We start from the raw sequence: 22,671 nt of genomic DNA on the forward strand, positions 1-22,671 counted from the left end.
GTCATATGCGTTAAAACTATCAGCATGACCTGAGAGAAGTAAAAGTAAAATTAGCTGTGGGAAAAAAAAAGACATCAGCACTCTGTGGTCCCATCTTGTGCCTCTAATTTGATGTGTAAGAAAAGACCATGTCCAAGGAAAAACAACCAATAAAGGAAAGAAGGTGGGGGTGTAGATGTCAATCATTTATTCTGCTCTCATAGGCAAAACAAAAACAGACGGAAAAAGTGACAACGGAAGTGATTTTGGCCGCCCTGGCCAGCGTCAACTTCCATAAACTGCCGTCGCTTAACACCACAAGAGAAAAACTTGTAAGTAATGTGCAGTCTATTTCGTGATTTTTTTTTTAATCACTATCATTGTAGAAGGACAAGATCGCAGGATATTTAGTGGTTTTTTTTGCTGTTTAAAAGGCTTATTTGCCTCAATTGCGAGCTTGTCGCTACAGATTATGTAGAGTGGGATCCATGCACGAGATTCACTTATAATAATTCATCTGTATTTTAAGTATGACTGTTGAAATTGTCTCTTAAATATAGCGTTGTTTTGCTAGTGCTGTAGGCTTTTCTTTTCTCATTTGGCCTTTCTGCCTTTTCAAACTCATCAAAGACGTTTGCTTGTCAACCTATATCTATCAGAGATGTTTTCAGTCCCATCTGTTCTGTGGGGACTGTTTTGATTCATGTTTTCAACTGTTTCCCTGGTGTCTGTTGGCTGTCTGTCTGTTTGCACCCTGTTGTCCCATTAACAGCTTTACATGTTCTCTTCAATTTGCCCTTGTCACCCTATATCAGTTCCAAGACAGTTATGTTCAAGGCAGAGGTTGGAGTAAGTCACATGTGCAAGTCTCAAATACATTTGAAGTTGAAAACATTCAAGTCTCAATTAAGTCCCAAGTTACTTTGGGTGGAGGAGTCGAGTCGTTACCAAATTTCAAGCAAATGCAGTCATTACTTGGGTCAAGCAAGCAAATAAAACACAATGAAAAACAGTTCAGATCAACAGAGATTTACAGGAAAGCACAGGGAACAGGGAACAGTCACAATCACATGACGTGAGGTAACGTGAGGCAGAGCGCTGCGGTGGCAGTCAAGGTGCAAGACAATCTGAGAATACAAAGACAAGGCAAAATCAGAAAATACTTGAGAATGCTCAAAAGGTGCCTGGATGCAAAAACTCTTGTAGGAGAGTGTTCTTCTTTTGGTTTTATCATGGTGGGTGGCAAACAAGTTAATGGTGCTACTGCATTACTACCACCGACTGGTATTGAGTGTGAGTCCTAATATCACTGAACCTAATTAGGGAAGGGAAAAAAACAAAACAAAACTATATCTAAGTTTCTAATTTCTAATTCCCCACATCTACATTCACCACATTCATGCTTAACCATCCTAAACAATGCACTGTTCAACCCCGAAACTGTCCGAACCTCAACCTTGACATTATAAATTCATTTTTGCTCTTTACCTTCGCTGTCCTCATTTCACCAACCTTCCTCTACATTCTGTGAAACCATCTAACTTTCCTGAATTCATCCCATTGCTAACCTGTTCTTAAGTTTCTGTTTGACAATACTTTTCATTTCCGATTTACCACGTGTAACAGCTACTTGAATGTTACCCTGCCTTGCACACTTCTTAGTACCTTTGTCTGCCAACTCATTCCCTCTTATCCCATTTCGTACAGGCACCCATAAAAACACCACTGACACACCCACCATCTGTATCCTAAAAAGTACTTGTTGCATCTCCACTAAAATATTTTTTTCGACTAACTGCTTGACCATATTTCATTGTGGACAATGACAAGCTGGAATCCGATCATATAATGTTGGAGAGTGTTGACCTGGTGACGAGGTGGTGTTTGGCACCAGTTTCATCGGGCCATGGATGGTGATTGTTTGCACCTGGTCCCCGCACCACTCGTCTCTCCAATCCTGCAAGGACACACATACACACGCACAATCAACCCCACTGCTGCGGTGCATCACTTGGAGGAAATAGAACCACCTATTTTTTTTCCTTATTAAAATGTGAACAATTTAAAGAACATACATGCTTTTACCTTGTCAAAGCACTCAAATAGCATGATCTAATAACTAATACTGTGCTCCTACCAAAATAAAATCAGCAAAAAATAAATGCGTAAATAAAATATCTCTTTGAAGGGTCAGATGGTTTATTTTGTAGAAGTATTCTAATTTTAACCTTAAAATTATTTGTTTTTCAGAGATGTGAAATTACTGTACAACAAAACAACTTCCACTCCAGGTATAAATAGCTAAGCCATGGACATGAGAAATAACATGCAGCAAAGATAGATGCAATCTGGAAGGAAAGCAATGCCTAAGATATTGTCTTTGAAATGACCATGCAAAGTAATTATCTTATTGTCCTAAACAGTGACAGCAACTGCTACTTTTTGAGGTCAGAAAAAAAGTAATGTCTCCAAATTGTCACAATATCAATAGTGGACATAAGATGATAATTTAGTGCCAGAAAAGAATCTGTGAACTGTCCATGACACACCGAAAGACAATAAAATCATCTTTTTTTTCCCCTTGCAGTGAACAAACGTTGGATTTCCTGAGTGCTTGTGTTTGTGATGGGGATATCCTGCTGATATCGGTAGCTTAAGCACCATTCACTCTTAATCAGAATTCACTCTATTTATGACCACTAGAAACTGTTCAGCAAATTAAAAATCCACAAGGTATATGCAGAACTAGGACAGTAGTTGTTATTGTGTATATTAATTCTTTCTGTACGGGATCATTATCAAAAGGACGACACATTTCACTTACACTGAAAAAATGTTGTGTTGAATTTACTCACTTTTATTTCGTCAAGTGGTTGCACAAAATAAAATCATCTGAGTCCGGATACATTTATTTAGTAAATGTATAGTTATGGAGTAAGATAGATGTCAAAAAGACATGCGTGATGAACGATTCGTATCCGTAATAGTAATAATTTGTGTTTATTTCCCTGTGTGTACAAATCAAAATTGAGAGGGTTTGAATTTATTTTCTTGTGTGTACAAATCAGAATTGTTAATGGTTTGATTTTTTTTCTTGTGAGTACGAAAAAAAATTGTGGGTGTGAAATGTTTTTTTGTCAGTACACATCAAACATTTGTGAGTGCATTATTTTGCCAAGACAACTCTCACTTCCACAACTATGACTCTTCACTACACATACCAACCACTTTGGTGAGGCGATGAATCACAACGTGCTAATTAGGATGGCGTCACGCAGGCTCCCAAGGGGAACTAGTCAAGCCACGATTCCTCTACCCGCGTATGCGTAGAGAAGAAAACAAATATTGCCATCGTGAGTGCCTCAGAGTTGGACAGCTTCCGACTCAGGCATCTTCAAAACAGTAAAGTCAACAACGTGTATATATTTTATATATATTTATTAATTATAAATGATTCCATAAAATTGATCTCGAATAATACCTTTGGATTCACAGGTTTACGGCTATAGATTGCAATCTCATGACGTGTTTCACTGTTAGCCAGAGCTGGGTTGTCCATCCCGGGGCCGGACAGGTCGGACCCTCCGGCCTGGCCGGACACCCATTTTTGGGGCCGAAGGCGAGGTGTGACACGTTTGAGAAAAAAGGGCTCAACTAGGCAAGGGCGGAAGTGGATTTTAGTCCGGCCCATTAATCGGCCATCATGCGTGTGACATGGTCTCGAAGCGGCCAAAGTTCATCTCAACCTACTCGGCAAACGGCTTCTTTAGGCCTCTTTATACTCTTGCGTTGGCGCGAGCGACAACTGCCGCATTGCATCATCATGTGACCGACGCATTGTGCTGTGAGACATGTTGGCGACAGGTCTGCAACACATGCCACGCACACATCACGAATTGTTGCTGCTCTCGTGATCGGTCCGTTATGTCACATGTTGCGATGACGTACAGTTTCCCCGGCACGGAGAAGAAGATCCATCACGCAGCTTGTGCTGGTGCGAAGCAAACTAGTTTGGCAGCGGCATGGATGTTATGTCACGTTGTGTGTGTCTAGTCATCTCGGTCCCTTTATGGGTGTAGCAGGCACGATACCCATTGTTGTCGCTGTCTTTTTGAAGCAACGCCCCCGACTTGGAACGAAACTGTTTCAAAACAACGTTGTGTCCGCGAGTATAAAGTCGAGCTCCGCGCAGCACCCAAGGATGACCCTGGCACATCGAGGTGGAGTTCATGCACTTCTTCTGGCGTCTTCCCTACTTTAACAAGCAACACAGCAGGACGTATTCATTTAAGTTAAAGAACCTCGCTGGAATTCACCTCTCTCTCTCTTTCTTCTTCGCTCCAGAAATGGTTTGCAGGTATGTTTTTATTTTGGAGGCCAGGAATGGGGGTAGAGGGGAAGTGTGGAAAAGAAATAACTTGCTGAATGCTTGCGGACTTGCCGCTCAGAGGGGAGAAAAGAATGAGACGAAGAAGAAGGTGCGCTGGCGTTTGACAGCGGGAAATTTGAAACCAGAATGCCACAGCGCTTCATTCACGCACATCAGAGAGGGGGAGCAAACAAAAAAGGTTTCTACATCGCAATCAAGTGGCCGACACTCCCCTGCGTGCAGACCGTGTGTAGTGACAGCTTACCTTAACGCCAGCCAGAGCTCGCAATTGGGGAACTGCTCGTGGCGTGTTTGAAGCGTGTATGAAGCATGTTTGAAGTGTGTCCATAGTGGGTTTGAATAGTAAATTAGCCAGCTAATGATCTTTTAGTAAACCTCTGCCGTTAGCCCCTCTCCCGCGGCAGCATCACGCATGGACACTTTTAAATTTTTTTTACGGGCTGGCGGGCTATAAGTTTTATCATTAAGGGCCGAGGGTCGCGGCCGGACCGGCAAAAAAAGGGTTAAGTGCCCAGCTCTGCTGTTAGCATTAGTATGTGGCTTATGTAGCTCTGTTTTCACAGTTTAGTAATGTGTAACCATAGTTTGGTCATCTGTAGCCAAAATTTAGCAATTTAGGGGAGATTTGGGGCTAAAATTGGGCCGATAATCCTGTCATGTGAATCAGGTTTAAAGATGTGCTTTGTCGTATGATTATTTGCTTTCTTCATTTAAAGCTTTAATATTTACACCTGCCTGACTGCCTATTTGTTCACCATCAATCCTCAATACTACAGAGAATGTAGAAAACTGTATATGTCAATAAGTGGCTGCTGAGTGATTTGAAGGTAGTCATTACAAGAAGTAACATTGATTGTCCCCGTGTTGCAGATAAATGTACAGCCAATATCCTTCCACTACAACAGCAATAGAAGAGATGTAAAAATTAGAAGGATTTAGTGCGACGGATGCTTTCAAAACTGCGGCAGCAGTGTGTCGTTGGGAAAAAACTTCACATGCTGGCCAAAGATGGTGGCGTTCTGCCTCTGATAGCACCAACCAGCTCCCATCCTGCATTAAACTTACACACAGCACATCGGACAGCGAGCCAGGAAAAAGCTTTCACACAGGATGGCCAGTGTCAATGCGGTTTCACACAGGCGCTTATACTGTAAATGTGTGAACTATTGTTCCTGAATAGAAACAGGATATGGCAGAGGCTATAACAGAGGATCAACACAGTACATCAACACCAAAGCAAAGAAGGCCGTGTAAGGGTCAAGCTCAAAAATACATACAGACCATATAAGTAGTATAATGATCACAGTATGCGCATTCTACATGGGCCAGCCACTTCATTATTTTTTAAACTAACATACTATTACTTGCTGGACATTTAAAGCAGAAGCCTGTGTAGTAGTTTTTCATTTTGTCTACCAGTGTGGTATTTTAAACAGTTGACAAGATGGAATTGTGTTTATGGATCAAAATTCACCATCATCATATAGGACACTATGCTAACATAGCCATGGGATGGAATAAACAGTCTGAGATAAAAAGGTCAGTCAATTCCTTGTCATGAACGGAACTATAGGCAGTAAGTATGAAAACATCCAGAAAAGAAGAAAAAACATATGTACAAGATGCCCTCGACAGCGTAACTTGATAAAATTCAGTTGCAGTGTTTCACATTTCTTCCTCTCTTTTTTCCCACCATACAGTTTCTCTCCCTGAACCGTCAACCTGTAATGTCCATCACAACCTGACAGAAGGGAATCATGCACACACCACAGAGCCTGAAAAATAATCAGCTTTTTATGAATGCGCATATGAACACCATAAATGGTTGGAGAGTAGGGGGCACTTCCTACGGTATACACAGCAGATGGGGACTGACACTTGTCCAGCTATCCTTCATTCATCCATCCTTCCAGCAATCAATCGCCAATACTTATACAGAAATTGGTGGTGGAAGCAGCAGACTGAGGTGTATACTCCATGGTACCATTGACACGGCAACACTACTGGTTCACATGTGCAGGGAGGGTTGTGCTTCCTGGTATTATTTGGAAATAAGGCAAGTTGGAAAGAGGTTGGATGTCTATAAGGTCATTCAACACCTTTGGTCACAATCACCTTTCCTTTTCTTTGTTACCTTTCTGAAAGCACATACTGTATGTAGGGGTGGACGGTATATATCATCATCGATATCACCGTCAACATTGCTCTCACAATGTGCAATTTGACATAATCAAGTATTTATACTGTCTAGAAAAGAAAAGACGAACGAGTCCATTGATGGCTGCAATGAAGGAGAAAGTGATAAATCCTCATTGGGCGAATCAGCGTGCAAAGGCGGAGGGAATGATAAACCTTCATTCTGCGAATCAGCGGGCAGAGTTCAGTCACGTGATAGCAGCCGAGGGAACACAACTTTGTTTCAAATATGGAGGAGTGTCCCGTCCCGTCTTAGTGACGTGATTTAATAGCAAGTCCACGTACCTAGCCTGGAAATGATTTGGGGTTGACAAGACTGATGTCTGTCAGAATAACATTGTTTGATTTGCCAAAATGGTCGCCCTGAAGAGCAATGCACCTCCAAATCTGTTCCACCACGCACCGTATGGATTACGAGGAAAACTGCGACCCCACAAGCACGCTAAAGAAAAGCTAAGTAAGCATACAGACTCAGGAAACCTTTGCACAGTTGAACAAACAAATACACCGTACCATTGTCAAAGCAAGTAAACGTTGGCAAAACATAACTAACGACGCCATCAGCATAACATTACTTTATGTGAGCACGTTAAACTTGACAGGATGTTCGATATTCTCCTGACAGTCATCTTACACGCTCGTGGCCCGCATCATAACTACATTTGCGACTGTATCACGTGTAGTATGTGTAGGAACATTTCGGTAACTGTCTGTCTCCTGTGTCAAAATGTTATAATTTATATTTTTCCACAAATCTCTACTACTGGTCACTCCACGTGTGTATGCGTATGTGTGTGCATGTGTGTGCTGTTGACCAATGTTAAGTGTTGAAAGTGGCAACAATGAAAGCACTTTGACTCAAAGGCATCTACCACAGAAAACACTATCACGGCTTGGTCTGCATCACAATGCTGATGCATACATCAGAACGACTGCTCCTGTCCAGACAACAGACCCTCATGAAAATAACCTACAGGATGATATATTTGCATATACTGTATGAAACCTATATGCAGTTGATATACACATGTAAAGTTGGACTGTGTACATACCTGTATACAGCTATGCACATATATGATAATATATATGCCAAATATATCACTGGCGTTGGGCAAAAAAACCTTGTACCTCCAAAATAGTGACTTTTCAGTAGACCAGTAAAATGGCAAGTTTACTCAACCATTAGCATTGCATCGTGAAAGCGAGCAAGCCATTTTCAACTCTTTAGATTGGTCAATAATGCGTAAAAATAACACATAAGCGTGCGGATTGACCAATAGTATATAGATTTTTGAAAAAATATGAAATTCACCAAAATGCGAGGTTTTGGCCTGACGCCAGCGATATGTATGCCACATATAGACCAAATTGCTGTGCGTATATGTAGCCTGGCAAGCCAAACCCACTTTCTTTTGAAAGAAAACCACTCAATTGCTGGTACACCGATGAATCTGTATCCGCACTAGCATATATGTGCACATAAGCGCATACAGGGCCTATAGGTCTCCCTCTCCTGTATTGCTTTTTTACATCCCCATATAAACCCTACAAGACGCATACACATACAAGATATGAATCCTATATAGATCATGGCAGGATCTGGTGATTTTGTAGCTCATATATCTACTTTGCAAGCTGTCATACATTACTAGCTCATAATTTTTATTTTCAGGGCAATAACTGCATATTTGGCTTAAAAACAAAGCAAAGTCATGCAATAATTTATGGTGTTCGAACATGTGAAATTGATATCGCATGCAATTGGCATGTTATGGAAATTAACTATGGCATCAGTTTGTTGTCAAATATCACTTATTGATATTTTTATTGTAAAAACATAGACACACACAATTGCCAACCTTGAAACAGTTTTCCTTTTTGTGTATTGTTTAGATTATTCCAAACATTTTTGGAGGCAACGGACACCACTCAACCCTCATATAGTTAATGACGCATCTGCATGCGGCCCTGCAGAGGCATAAAAGGTGAAGCAGATAAGGAGCGGCAAAGTAGCTGGGAGTAAAAATGGCAATATAAGCGTTGGAGATCCGCTATGTCCTACTTGAATGGACTGAGGGTGAGGATAGAGCGGCCCGTATTATTTTTATTCTCTCTTCTCATTATTTGTGTCTTATCTCCTGTAAATGCTACATTGAAGAAATGGTCGGCAGCCAGCCAAGGGCATATCTATGAATTCTAAGCTGACAGGCTGATCAAAAACATAATTTTGTTGTTTTTTTGTTTTGCCTTGGCAATTTTACCTTGTCTTTTTGTTCTTCGTGATGATGTTATTTTCTACATTCTAGGCTTTTATTTGTGCTACCTACTAGGAGCGTCTGGATGGCTCAGTGGGTAGCACCGCTGAATTCAGACGCAGGGTACTGTGGCTCAAATCCCAGTCAGGTCAAACGGCAGAATCCAGTTGAGTCCCTCAGCAAGAACCTTTACGTGAGCAGTGGCTGGGTTGCATCAGGAAGGGTATGTGGTAGGGCTGCTCGATTAAGCCATTTTGAACAGTAACCAAATTTTCTAGATAAAACGATGTTAAAACGTTCAAATCAGCCCGTTCGATTTTGTTCTTTTTAGTGCCACCGTAGTTTCCTCTGCATTTCCACTTCCCCCCACGAGCGCGCAGTCCGAAACAACAACAGCATCCATGGCTACCGGCGATTCTGCTATTTGCTTAGGCTAGTGAGCGTTTAATTAAAAAAAAATAGGGCAAAAATAGATATGTAGTGTAGTGTGTGCCCCGCATGTACAATACAACCCGTGAGCAAGTTACTCAACGTCTGAAAGGTGTCCCTTTTTGCCTACTCCACAACAGACCTCGGGTCCAGCTGGACTATGCATCCGTACTTAAGCTTGACAGTGCATTGTATTATTGAGTGACAGTTTTGCACTAATCATTGATTTATGTTTAAGTAAGACCAGGGAGAAAGGTGAAAGGCTCGTCACTAGCTGGTTGGCAAAATGACTTGCTGACAGACTGTTTGGTTTACAGACTTGACTGTCTACCTTCTCTCATGTTGATGATTTCGTTTCAGATGGTCTATGCACTTTCATTATTGGTTTAATTAAGAACAGATCTGAAATATATTCATCCATCCATTATCTGTACCGCTTCTCCTCACAAGGGTCGCGGGGCATCCTGGAGCCTATCCCAGCTGTCTTTGGGCAGTAGACGGGGGACACCATGAATTGGTTGCCAGCCAATCGCAGGGCACACAAAGACAAACATCCGCACTCACAATCACACCTAGGGGCAATTTAGAGTATCCAATCAACTTACCATGCATGTTTTTGGAATGTGGGAGGAAACCGGAGTACCCAGAGGAAACCCACGCAAGCACAGGGAGAACATGCAAACCCCACACAGGGAGGCCGGAGCCGGGATCGAACCCACGACCTCTGAACTGTGAGGCGGACGTGCTAACCAGTCGACCACCGTGCCGCCCTGAAATATATTGTGTAAGTAAAATACTGTTAATTCCAATGGATTGTTTTGTGTGTATTAAGTTAAATTGATTGGCATTTTGAGTTCAGAGGAAGAAAAATAAAGTTTAAATAAAAGACATTCAAAATACTTCATTTTTCATTATTTTTTATTTTACAAAGAAATCGTAATCGTAAAATCGTGTTTGAGAGAAAATAATCGGGATTTTCTTATTAGGCAAAATCGAACAGCCCTAGTATGTGGTGGAAAAACTGTGCCAATCATCATGCACGCCTAACGCGCATTGACAAAACTAAAAGTCAAAACAAATATTTGTGTTGCCTATGGATTGATTTTACTAATATATAGGGGCATACACAGGTGAACATATAAGTACATGTACCTATATAGGTAGATATATGCACATATATGCATGTGTATATAGATATACACAAAGAGTATATGTGCATATACTGTATGTACATACAAAAACTGCCAATTTTATATAACGTCACTGTCCTGTGAAAAACACATATCTCCAATTTTGGAAATGTCTGTAACGCGGAAACACCATTCATATAAAAAATAAGGAAAATGAAAAAAAATGGAGATGAGTGTTTTTTGCAGGACAGCGACGAGATGTCACATGTATTTAAAACTTACATATTAATATATTGTAGGTTATTTCCTTGTAGTGATGTCTGTCAGGGATCTGTGAAGAGGGTATATGACACAACAACGCTCACCTTTGAACCTCCTTGACTTCTTCCTAACTACTACATGCTTTTGTAGTTAAAATTGTATGAAGGATGACAGGTGTAGGCATGAGATTACTTAATAATAAATTGTACAGTAAATGTATACACTGCTAAAAAATATTGTACCTCAGCGAAGTTGTCGCAAACAGATCTGAAGACCTTTGGAAGCAGACCCTCACAATGCCAATGACTTTGAAATACGCCGGCCTTTCATTCTGTGACTTGCATTTAAAATGAACAATCTACATGAGTGAAAACACAGCAAAAAAATCAGATGGATATTTTAATATGTTGTTGAAATAATAGAAGATTTGCAATGTGTATAGGTTGCAGCTATGCAACGTGACGTCCATGTGAACTGGGAAGTCTCCCGAGGAGTTTTAGTTACAAGTGCTGGTTTACTGGATGTCTTGCTAGCTATGACTCAGAGAACACAATGTAATGGGGGCCAGCTTTATTAGGGCAAGCAGAAGGTGGACAATCAACTTTGAGGTAAACACCAGCACTCACGATGTGTTGTTTTGATGGTTATCAGCTGTGTGGAGCTCCGCAGTGTAAGTCGATGGTTAGTGGGAAACTCAGAATGTGCTGCTCTAACAGTCACTAATACGAATATTCCAAAGGCTGGGATTACTTCTCCATCACAACAGAATTTACATCACAAAAAAACTCATACCATCATGTCTTTTTCCTTTTGTTTATGGTGGATTTTATTTGATCTTTTGTTATTTTATTTAATTTGAAAATTGTGATAGAACAACAATTATCTACTATACTAAAAAGCCACATTTTCAAATGTACCGATGTTGACACTTTCTGGAAGAATTAATTTCCTTCAATCACAGGAATACCTGACTTTACACATAGTTTTTTTTTAAATCTGCTTTTGGATAAACATACAATATCAGATAAGTCACATTGAGAAAGCTTCAGTTCTGTCTTTTTTTTTTGGTTACTGTATTGATAAAATGAGATCACCAAATACTTGTTTGTGTCCTCTGTATTTCTAGAATAAAACAGCCTTGTAATGGCAACATTAAAAAGGGCCTAGTATGGAAACATGACACCTAAGAGGGAAAAAACAAACGTGTAACATATTAGAGTGTCACCCTGACACATTTGGAATGCCTGAATATTTACTATTGTATATAAACTCGTTTTTATGAGAAACTCGTGCTATCGCTATTCATAGTGGGAGGGTTGAGGGGTGGTGGTCGTGTGGTTTTTCGAGTTACCGACTGAGACATAAAGTAGACAAATTGACTTTTCAATTGCCTGTATCAGGGCTCCAGACTAACGTCCGAGAATCACTTCCATCTGCGCTGATTCTGTCAGTATTTCAATTTTACCGTCAGTCGTCAGCCAGCGAAAACGGGAGTCCCTCAGTGACGGACTGACGGACCTTCAGTCAATACTGACGCACATATAAATGCCCACGTCATCCTACAAATATTCACATTCACTCTTATTTATTCACTGTACTATTGAATATGCAGCCACTCATCCCAAACACAAAATGTCCTGCCTGTTTTCCCATAATGACCATTTCCTCCTGAAACGATTTGGACAAATTAAGAGGATTTGTCTCCTCTGACACACAAGGTTTATTTATTCCTTTACTTTTTATATTACTTGAGGAAGCACTGATAGTCCTCGTTGTCATTGTTCACTGTTTACAAGAGTCGTGTGAAACCTTGATATTTGTGTAATAATCCCAAGACTTCTTTTCACAAATTAGCCAATCACAGTGTTGGGACTATGACAGGAAAAGTTGGGGACTTGGTTTACACTGTGATTTGAAGAAAAGTATTGTATATGTCCAGAACACCAGATGGAAAGGTAGAAAGTCTAGAACAGGGGTGCTCAAGTCCGATCCTCAAGAGCCCCTATCCAGCCTGTGTTCCATCTCCCCCTGCCTGCAACACACCTGATTCAAATGATCACAATATCATTATCAGGCTTGTGCAAAGCTTGCTGATGAGCGGATCATTTGAATCAGGTGTGTTGCAGGTATGTAATGTAATTAGTGACTGACTATATCTCACTAGTAGGATGTTTACTAGAAGAGAGAGAAATTTTGGAAGGATCTAGACCAGGGGTCGGCAACCTTTTACACTCAAAGAGCCATTTCGACCCAATTTCCACGAGAAAGAAAACACTGGGAGCTACAAACACTTTTTGACATCTAAAGTGAAGATCCAGTCCATCTATGTTTCAGAAAATGTAATTGTATTTATTGAATGAACACATTTTGAGCCCTTACAAAAAAAAAACGTGGCGTTGAAGGTCTCTTTCAAATGAATTAAAAAGCTGAACTTCAATTATCCATCTAGCAAACAAAAATGCCAGAATTTAAAAATACAGTGGAAAAAAGAGCACTATTTCACTGAACAATGAAAATGAACATTTGAAAAATAACTGCCTGAATATTTATTTTGGTGAATGGGACTTCTGCTCCTGAACCTCTGCGCACAGACTCTGCAAATCAGGGCTGTGGTGGGAAGTCAGTCATCTTGACGCAGGACTCTAGCTGCAGCCTTTTTGGGAAAAAAAAGTGTTTTTTGTGTTCAAGCATTCATATTACATTATAAATGCAAACTCGGTCTCTTAGGTGTCGTGATCATATGCGTCCGGAAAGTGACCCGCATGCACAGAAGAAGAGACGACGTCACTCGCTACGTGGTGTTTACAGAAGTAAATGTGGTATCGTGTCGGGGGGGAAATTATGAGGCGAGGCTTTTCGATCTCATTTCCTGAGACGTCAGTAAAGATGACTTCACATCATTACCACACGTCAAAAATGAGCCGAACGAGCCGTGGATGAATTACTACCATCACCATAAATGTCCACTTTATGCTTCATACTTGAAGTGGGATTAAATTAAATTCAAATATAAAGCCAATACTGTTACTCAAAACTGATCCCTCCGCCCACGCGGAGTGCATTTTGGGCTCCCGATGTCAATGTCGGATGTATGCGACCTAGCAGTCGCATTGCAAAATATCCATTAGGTATCCGATCTAGGACCACATATGAAAGTGGCCCAAAACGTTGACTTAATAAAAAGACATGATACACGTTTTTGACAAATAACATACACTTCAGTTGGACACTTATTTATTTTCCTAAGCCACGCAGAGCCGAAACATAAGAATGAAAGAGCCGCAGGTTGCCGACCCCTGATCTAGTAGTTCTGAGCATCGACAGGTGGAGAGAGCTCTTGGTCGGTGCAGACTGTAATGGACATGTTAATGAAGGAAAAAGGGGATAGAAAGAAGTGATGAGTAATTTTGACATCCAGGAAAGGAACTTGAGGGTGGAAATGGCTGTTGCGAACACTTTCTCTTCCAGAAGAGGCTGTGACATTGGTGACTTAAAAGAGTGCCGTTAGGAGTGTGTAGGTGGATTACAGCCTGATAATGATAATGCATTTCTTGAATGAGGTTCCTGACTGTAAAGTAGTGGAGAGTGTAGCTAGACCACAGGATGGTGATGTGTAACATTTTGGGAAGCCATGTTAGGAGTGAGCTAGATTAAGAAAAAGGCAAGAAGAGGTTAGACAGGCTCTCGGCTCTCGGTGGGCATAACGAGCTTTCAGAACAGTGGGCCGCTAAAGCTAAGGTGATCAGAGAGAAAGAAAGAAAAGTACTTGGAATGTCTTCTGGTAGGAAAGGCGAAAATGAGACTTGGTGATGGAACCAAAAAATGCAGGAAAGCATACGAGGAAAGTGTTCAAGTGGGGCACTGAGAGGACTGAGGAGGAGGAGACGCAGGGCAAAGGCCAAACAAGAGGCATATGACATGTGTACCGGGTTGTAAAGAAGAGAATGATTTTTACAGGGTGACAGACATAGAGATAGCAATGGAAAGGATGCACAGCAGGTTAGGGTGATTAAGGAAAGAAATGGAAATTATTTGACTGGTGCCAGTAGTGTGCTGGATAGATGGAAAGAATACTTGGGAGTGAATGAATGAGGAAAATGAGAGACGAACAAATTCCAAAGGACGAAAAAAATGGTGCCTCTTAAGTAAACTATCTCCTCCCTCTTTAACAGATGACAGCTAGCACTACGTGAATATATGTTAGTAAAAGCCTCTCTCCTCGGAGCGTCGTTCTATGGTAATTGTTTCTACACAACCATGATTCCCATTATTTCCATATGCCATTATAAATGCATTTTACCACTGTCATAAATTTTGAAATATATAGCAACTTAGGCAAGCACTCAAGAGTTCAACGCAGGTGGCACACAGTGCGCAAGCCGCCACTGCCTGGGCAGGATTGCTGATTTCAAAATGTTCTCTTCTTCCTCTTTCTGACTTGAAATGAAGAATTATCCTTAGCATCTGCGTATACCGCTTCATGGGCGAGCCAGGCTTGGGGAAACGGGGATTTTGGGTGAGAGTCCAAGGTCTACTGTTCATGGTTTCTGTTTTTGTCAAATAACTTTCCCCCCCAAAAATGCGATTTATATTCTGACAAAATGCAGTACTTTTTCTGCTGTTTGAGACCCTCACAGCTGGAGATTTTCACCCCCTGTGAACACAATAGTCTCCCTGTGTTTCTCACTCATGGACGCACCACTTCATTGGCACTGAATTACACTAGTCAATTTAGTGTGTGCGTGCGTGCGTGTGTGTGGAGGGGCGGGGGGGGGGAGCGTGTGTGTGTGTGTGAGTGTGTGTGTGTGTTGCACATTCAATGTGGAATGTGACATCATTGATCACCAAAAAAAAAAAAAAAATCCTTCGTGTTGGGTGAGTGGGCAGCTACTCCAGAGACCTGTCAAGCAAATCAAATGTACATTTTTCATAATACGTCCCCTTTAGTGTGCCTCACAGTTATGTTTGGGGTTTCACTCTCAGCTCAGTCTTTCCTGTACGTAATTTGCTTGTTTTCTCCGTGCTTGCGTGGGTTTTCGCCAGGTACTCTGGCTTCCTGTCACATTCCAAAAACATGGAAAGTAAATTGAACACTTTAAATTCTTCAGAAATGTGAATGCCTATGATTGTTTTTTTTTGTATTGAAATTGTTAAAATTGCCAATTTGAGAGTTGGATTCGTATGCCTGTTCCTTAACCACAATAATGTGGATATTATTGTGGTGATATATTGACATTTTCCGTATGCTTTCAGTTCCATGTACAGATGAAGAAAACCTTCAAGCTTCTCCTATGGCATTTTCAATAAAATTGTAGGGAATATTTTCTTCAGCGCGTCACGGTGATCGACTGGTTAGCACGTCCGCCTCACAGTTCAGAGGTCGTGGGTTCGATCCCGGCTCCGGCCTCCCTGTGTGGAGTTTGCATGTTCTCCCCTCCATTCCAAAAACATGCATGGTAAGTTGATTGGACTCTCTAAATTGCCCATAGGTGTGATTGTTTTTGTCTTTGTGTGCCCTGCGATTGGCTGGCAACCAAATCAGGGTGTCCCCCGCCTACTGCCCGAAGACAGCTGGGATAGGCTCCAGCACGCCCCGCGACCGTTGTGAGGATAAGCAGTATCGATAATGGATTGATGGATTTTCTTTAGCAATGGAGGATTTCTGTTAAAGCATCTGCAGTCCATTCTAAGATATGAATTTTATAATGAAAATTTCCAATCCATTTTTTAATGGGCTTATCTTGCTCAGAGTTACAGGCAGCTGGAGCAAACCCTAGTCTACTCCACGCTGACGTTACCAGTCAATCAGAGGGCACATTGTACAGTTGCAATACTGCCTGCATGGAAGTCAGGTGAGTGACCCATTAAAGCAATTGAAGGCTGTTAATAGAACCATCAAATATGTAGTCTATTATGATACTGACAGTTATTATGGCACAATATGTTGTTTTGAAGACAGTTTATTTAGGTGCAATGCAAAGCATCAGACAGCCTCCTTTGCCCAGGAATGACTCATTTTTATTTTCTTACTCAATTAAAAAAACAACAACTGTTTTTTATAGTCCTGGGATCTTAGTGATAATGCTGCAATCATAGGTATCGCCAGACCCGTTTAACTGGGGCATGTGCCCAAACAACAATGAGCTGTGCCCCAGTATCAGGCGAGGGCTGGCGGCCGGAGTGGGTAAAAAAATGGAATTGCAGCAGTTGTTAATCTAACATCGCATAACCACCCGCAGTATTTCACTCCATGTATTAATTTTCGACCTGCTCGCGATGAATGGCCGCTTCCTTTGCCTTCCCCTTCCAGGCTGGTTGAGTGTCGAATGACGTTGGCAGGTGGGCCCCACCTCCAACAGTCGACTTAAATTGGATTTATCAACCCACATCTCTAAAGTCATTGCAATGACATGATGGGCGTCGGAGAGCCCTCTACTAGCAAGCTTGTTGAAAATACGTTATCACTAGTGGTGCAACAGATCATCTTTGATCCGTGATTCGCACGGATCGAGCACCACGGTTAGGGCCAGGCACGATCTGCCGAATGGGTGACAAAAACTCATTTATTTTATAAAAAAGACTTTTGCTCATTGAATAATTTTAATTAAGAAAACATTCAAGCTCAAAATGTCTGGCAGGATATATTATTTTATACAACATACCACAAATAAAATAAGAATGTATATAAAATAAATGAAGCCACACTTCTACTTATTTTTTTTTTTTTTCCTGATCTGAAAAAAAGATTCAAACTGTGACATAAAAACAGTGATCTGAACTGTGACTTATGTGATCCGTTGCACCACTAGTTATCACATCAAAATGAAGCAAATTTACCGATCAGGACACACAAAAAGAGGAATTTGAAAACTCCATGAGGATGAAGAAAAGAACAAAAAGATGGTGGTAAATGTTTTATATGTTACATAAGAAAAGTAGTGCGGCCAGTTTGTCGGAGTAGCCTATCACAATGTTGACTGCACACAACTAACTCACATTAAACAGCAGACCTGCAAATGAGGCAAAACTGTACAGTTTATGTTTTTATTTGTGTAAATAGAACATTTATTTTCCATTATTAACCATGCTACAAGAAGCTAATCCTGTTCTGACAATGATAATTTCTCATATATTAGCAATTAAAGCATTTTGTGTGCTTTAATTGATACCAACTCCAATTTTTCTGTCAGCTTGATCTGTCCAAACTGGTACTAATTTGTGTTGGGATAGAAATATTTTAAACGTATCAACAGGAATTTTCTGATAAAGGCTAAATGGTGTATTAAAAAAATGTTAACACGAGTAATTGGAGATGTTACTACAAGCGGCTGTTTATTAATTATTCCATTCAGGTCTGAGTGTTTTAATTGGCAAACACAGTTGCTCACTTGCATAAACATATTAAAGAGTGCTCACCTAATTCAATTGAGATTTTTCAAGGTGCGATAAAATTTTTGGGATGACAATAACAACAACCCTCTTCATATCAAAGTAGGACTTTACTAAGTTTGTACACATAAAAGGTGCCATCAAGCTAGTACCACAACTGCATTCATACTAGGGCTGTTCGATTTTTCCTCATAAGAAAATCCCGATTATTTTCCCTCAAATCCGATTTTACAATTATGATTTATTTGTAAAATAAAAAAAGAATGAAAAATGAAATATTTTGAATGTCTTTTATCTAAACTTATTTTTTCTTTCTTTGAACTCAAAATGCCAGTCAATTTAACTTAATACGCACAGAACAATCCATTGGGATTAACAGCATTTTACTTACACGATAGATTTCAGATCTGTTCTTAATAAAACCAATAATGAAGGAAGAAAGTGCACATACCATCTGAAACGAAATCATCAACATGAGAGAAGGTAGACAGTCAAGTCTGTAAACCAAACAGTCTGTCAGCAAGTCATTTTGGTCTTACTTAAACATAAATCAATGATTAGTGCAAAACTGTCACTCAATAATACAATGCACTGTCAAGCTTAAGTCCGGCTGGACCAGAGGTCCGTTGTAGAGGAGAAAAGGGACGACTTTCAGACGTTGAGTTACTTGCTCACGGGTTGTATTGTACATGCGGGGCACACACTACACTATAGATCTATTTTTGCCCGATTTATTAACTAAACTCTTACTTGCCTGAGCAAATAGCAGAATCGCCTGCGGATGTTGTCGTTGTTTCGGACTGCGCGCTCGTGGGAGGAAGCGGAAATGCAGAGGAAACTACGGTGGCTTAGATACACCAAAAATAACAAAATCGAACGTGATGATTTGAACATTTTTAACATCGTTTTATCCAGAAAAGTCGGTTACGGTTCAAAATCGCTTAATCGAGCAGCCCTAATTCATACACACAGATTTACTGTGCATGAGTGCACAATGCAGTTTGAGGTCATGGCCCAAAAACAGCTTTGCATATGCTTCTGTTGCAGTGTTCATAGGTGTTGAAATATATAATAATAAATATATATTTGTACATTCATTAATATATCAAGTAGTAGTTTTAGTAAGAGTGCAGCAGTGATGTTGGGGCAGTGTGTGCATATAGGAGTGCGTGTGCGCGAGTGTGTGCGTGCGTGCAGGAGGAAGGGGATAAAGAAGCCAACCTTTTATCCACCAAGGAACGGTTCATGGTCCGACTGATATTTCATAGACCGGAAACCATCACTTATATTCCTGTCATAACGATAACGAACACTTAGGTCATATAATCTCCGCTACAGAATTTTTATTCTTTTTTTAAAAATGCAGCATGGCCTGCAGACCGGTACCGCTGGTTGCGGACCACTGTAGCAGGGGTCTGTTCCCAAGTAGAGCTTTATGCTAAGCATCGACCCTGGCTGCAATGACTACAAAACAGACATCTACAAATAGATACAAGCCCTATTTTTGTAGTCTGGCGCCCGTGCACTCGGTGTAAAGTGGACGTAACTTGATTTTAGCACTGGCACAAGTCTAGTCTACTGTGTTTGGGCCATGTTGCACCTGTCTGGACCTTCCAACCCATGTAGTTGCCTCGCCGCCGACTCATACAACAATTTGGTAACAGAAAGTCGGCTGCACTCGGCGCATCGTTATTTTTGTGACGGATCTAGTTCAGCGTGTTTGTGAATTTGATAGATGGACTACGCCTCACTGCGCGTTCATGACACTTCCCCCGGCGCATCTGCAAATTTGGTTATAAAAACTACACTAGACTTTAGACTCACTAAAACCATGTCTAACTCGTGGCGCACGTGGTGTAACGTGGTTTTGATGTATTTGATCAAGGTGCAGGCAGTCAAAATGATGCATAAATATGACATCCCTATGAATCATTGTTAAAATTAATTCATTGAATAAGTTTTAATCATTATCATCTTAAAAATATTTTAATAGCACCTACGTCATTGGCGGGTGGGGAGAGGCGGTCACACATAATTGTCCACATCACATGCCCGTCCGACTACATCATCGGCAAGGGGAGATCATGCAGTTTATCTGCCATTGTCATGCACTAGCGAGTCTATTTTTGTTCCCACAATGTCAAACCCGGCGGGCGTACTGCGCTCCGACCGCCCTGACTTTAATGCAAATGAGGGATGTTGCCACGATTGGCCAGGAAAAGGCTCGTTCCAACACAGCCGTGCAAACGCCCCATCACGCCCAATTCAAAATGCCACCCATGCACACAGACTGTACTTTGCACTGCACTGGGAATGAAAATATGTCCCTGAATGTAACAAAATCTGAAGAAATGGATAAGGAGATACAGATGGGTAAGAGCCCCAGAGCATGCTCATGATCCTAAATCGAAAGCCAGACCAGGGGAGGATAAAGTTGGCCCAGTGGAGGAATGCACTGTGGGTGACCTGAAAGACGGCCTCCGTCCAGAGATCCAAGATGGCTGCTGTCTTCCTCATCTATGATCCTTCCACAGTAAATGTTTTCAATACCACAGTGCTCTCACGTTAGTTAAACAGCCTGCTACTGTTTGTCAGAGCAAATTTGAGTGGCAAATACTTGACTTATACATCCACCAAAAATGACATTTGATTGACATTTGTTATTTGATTAAAATGATTGCATACAAATTCAACAACTGATTAACATAACTCTTTATGGCACAGATATGTGGAGCAAGTACCATGCAATTTTGGTTTATGATATCAGTACCTCCTTCTTTTAAGAGGCAAATATGTCACACCACACTTTTTTTTAATGCTTTCTCCGCATGTTTTCTCAGATCTCATTAAATAAATAAAAAATCTTCCTGGTCTTCCATTTTAATGCCAAACAGCATCACGATTTAATAGTGATTGAGAGTTGACACAAAACTGATCTTTCATCTCTGCTCAATTGGGCAGTTTTGTGTCAGATCTTCTGAGAACAGCAACAATCAGCCAAGTTTTTAGATGCAACTCATATCTGAAAAAACAATAACAGTGGTTTGGTTCATATTCAAACCCATGTATAATTTAAATCTGAGTCCTTGTGGTTACATTCATTTGATATTCTCAGTTACGAAATGAAATTGCAATTTGTAGAGTTCTGCCAATAGAACTCCACCAGCGTTGTAACTGGGACAGAGAAAGAGAGATTTTACACAGTCTTTAGAGAACATGCCAAAGAGTGTGGATCTTTGATTTACTGCATGTCAGAATATCTGTTTTGGATATCACATTCAAGGAATGCACACTTGACTTGACTGTCTCACGGAATTTCGACCATTTTACACCATACGGCCCACAATAACCATGTAAGACTGTTTTTTGTTGTTAATGTCACTTTGAACCAAGGTTTTGATTTGTTTGGAAAATATGAAGCACCGCCATGTGACTTTTTTATGACTACAATGGGAATGTAAGACAGTTTAGTTATTTGAATTCCCATTAAAATGGATAATAATTGATACAGAATACGGTAGATTTTTTTTTCTGACCAGGCAGTCAAATATGTTCTTCTGTATTGTAATTTTGATCAACACATGAATGTGTTCAAGTGAACTATCGTTAGCTTAACATTTTACTACCAGTCTGTTTGTACACCCCTAATGTGCCACTTAAGTTAAACACAAACAATAACCTGTAAATGGGATAAAGATTTGCAGCCCTTTTCTGTGGTCGAAGATGCACGATTGCATCACTTCATGAAAATGCTTGAGCCACATTATGTTTCAGCAACTATAGAAGTATAAAAGTTTTGTGTAACAGGATTGAGCGTGGGTTGATTGGTCATGCCTGCAGAGTCAGGTGCAGGTATTTCTTGACTCACTTTCATGTTGCTTTCTTGCAACACACTGAATGGTGATAGCAGGTTGCATTTTTAAAGAGTTTAAGATAGCACAATGCATCATTCATGCTGTCATTTTTGAAAATTATGATTCCTAATATCAATTCCGCAAAATACTTCGGTGGCCACCACCCAAAAATGTTGCACTCAGGGCAATCGTCCCCTGCACTACACATCCCACTCTGAACCATTTCATGAAGCCCACTTTAAGGTTTGCGCTAGATGACAATCTTCTACTGTATTTCGTTCAGTATTTTCCCCCAAAGGTTTGACATGGTTATTTAGTCTAGATTACCACAGAGATTACATACAATTTTGAAAAGAAGACTGAGCCTTGCAAGCACGTCACTTTAAACATTAGCATGTCCTAATTGCAGTGTATGGGATGCTGGAGTCTGTAGTGGGTCACAACTGCGGTTGACTTGTTTTGGTCTCAAGAGAGGCGAGCAGGCAATAGAGGAAAGGTGGAAACCCACAGGAAGAAGAGAAAAGAGGATATAACATTTGTTTCCTCTGTTTTGGCTCAACCTCAGGGACTGTTTTTTTCATTCTTCAATTTAATGACTTCCTCACGCCTCCTTACTGACATAATATGGTTTTTGCAAAGGTCGGTATGGTTAGGTTACTCATAGCAGGAGCTGGGGCGAAGGATGACAAGATGACAAAAGCATGCAGTGCTAGATCTACACAAAAAAGTCTATTCCTTTCTGCAACTCTCTTGAGAGCAGTGACACAAATTAGTCATCTGTAAGCATT

At 40.7% G+C, this 22,671-nt stretch overlaps 1 long non-coding RNA gene across 1 annotated transcript; it reads right to left on the bottom strand.

The window, feature by feature from the left end:
• Positions 1–330: 330 nt before the first annotated feature.
• On the bottom strand, positions 331–18,844 carry LOC147139425 (uncharacterized). Its single transcript, XR_015088749.1, has 3 exons — positions 18,784–18,844; positions 1,846–1,936; positions 331–1,106 (listed from the first exon to the last, which is right to left on the bottom strand). It is a non-coding gene; the product is annotated as an uncharacterized LOC147139425 (long non-coding RNA).
• Between the last annotated feature and the right edge of the window lie 3,827 nt (positions 18,845–22,671).

This window comes from Filicampus tigris, chromosome 11, assembly GCF_054856515.1.
Source record: "Filicampus tigris isolate MCC_2025a chromosome 11, RoL_Ftig_1.0, whole genome shotgun sequence".
Classification (NCBI taxonomy): domain Eukaryota; kingdom Metazoa; phylum Chordata; class Actinopteri; order Syngnathiformes; family Syngnathidae; genus Filicampus; species Filicampus tigris.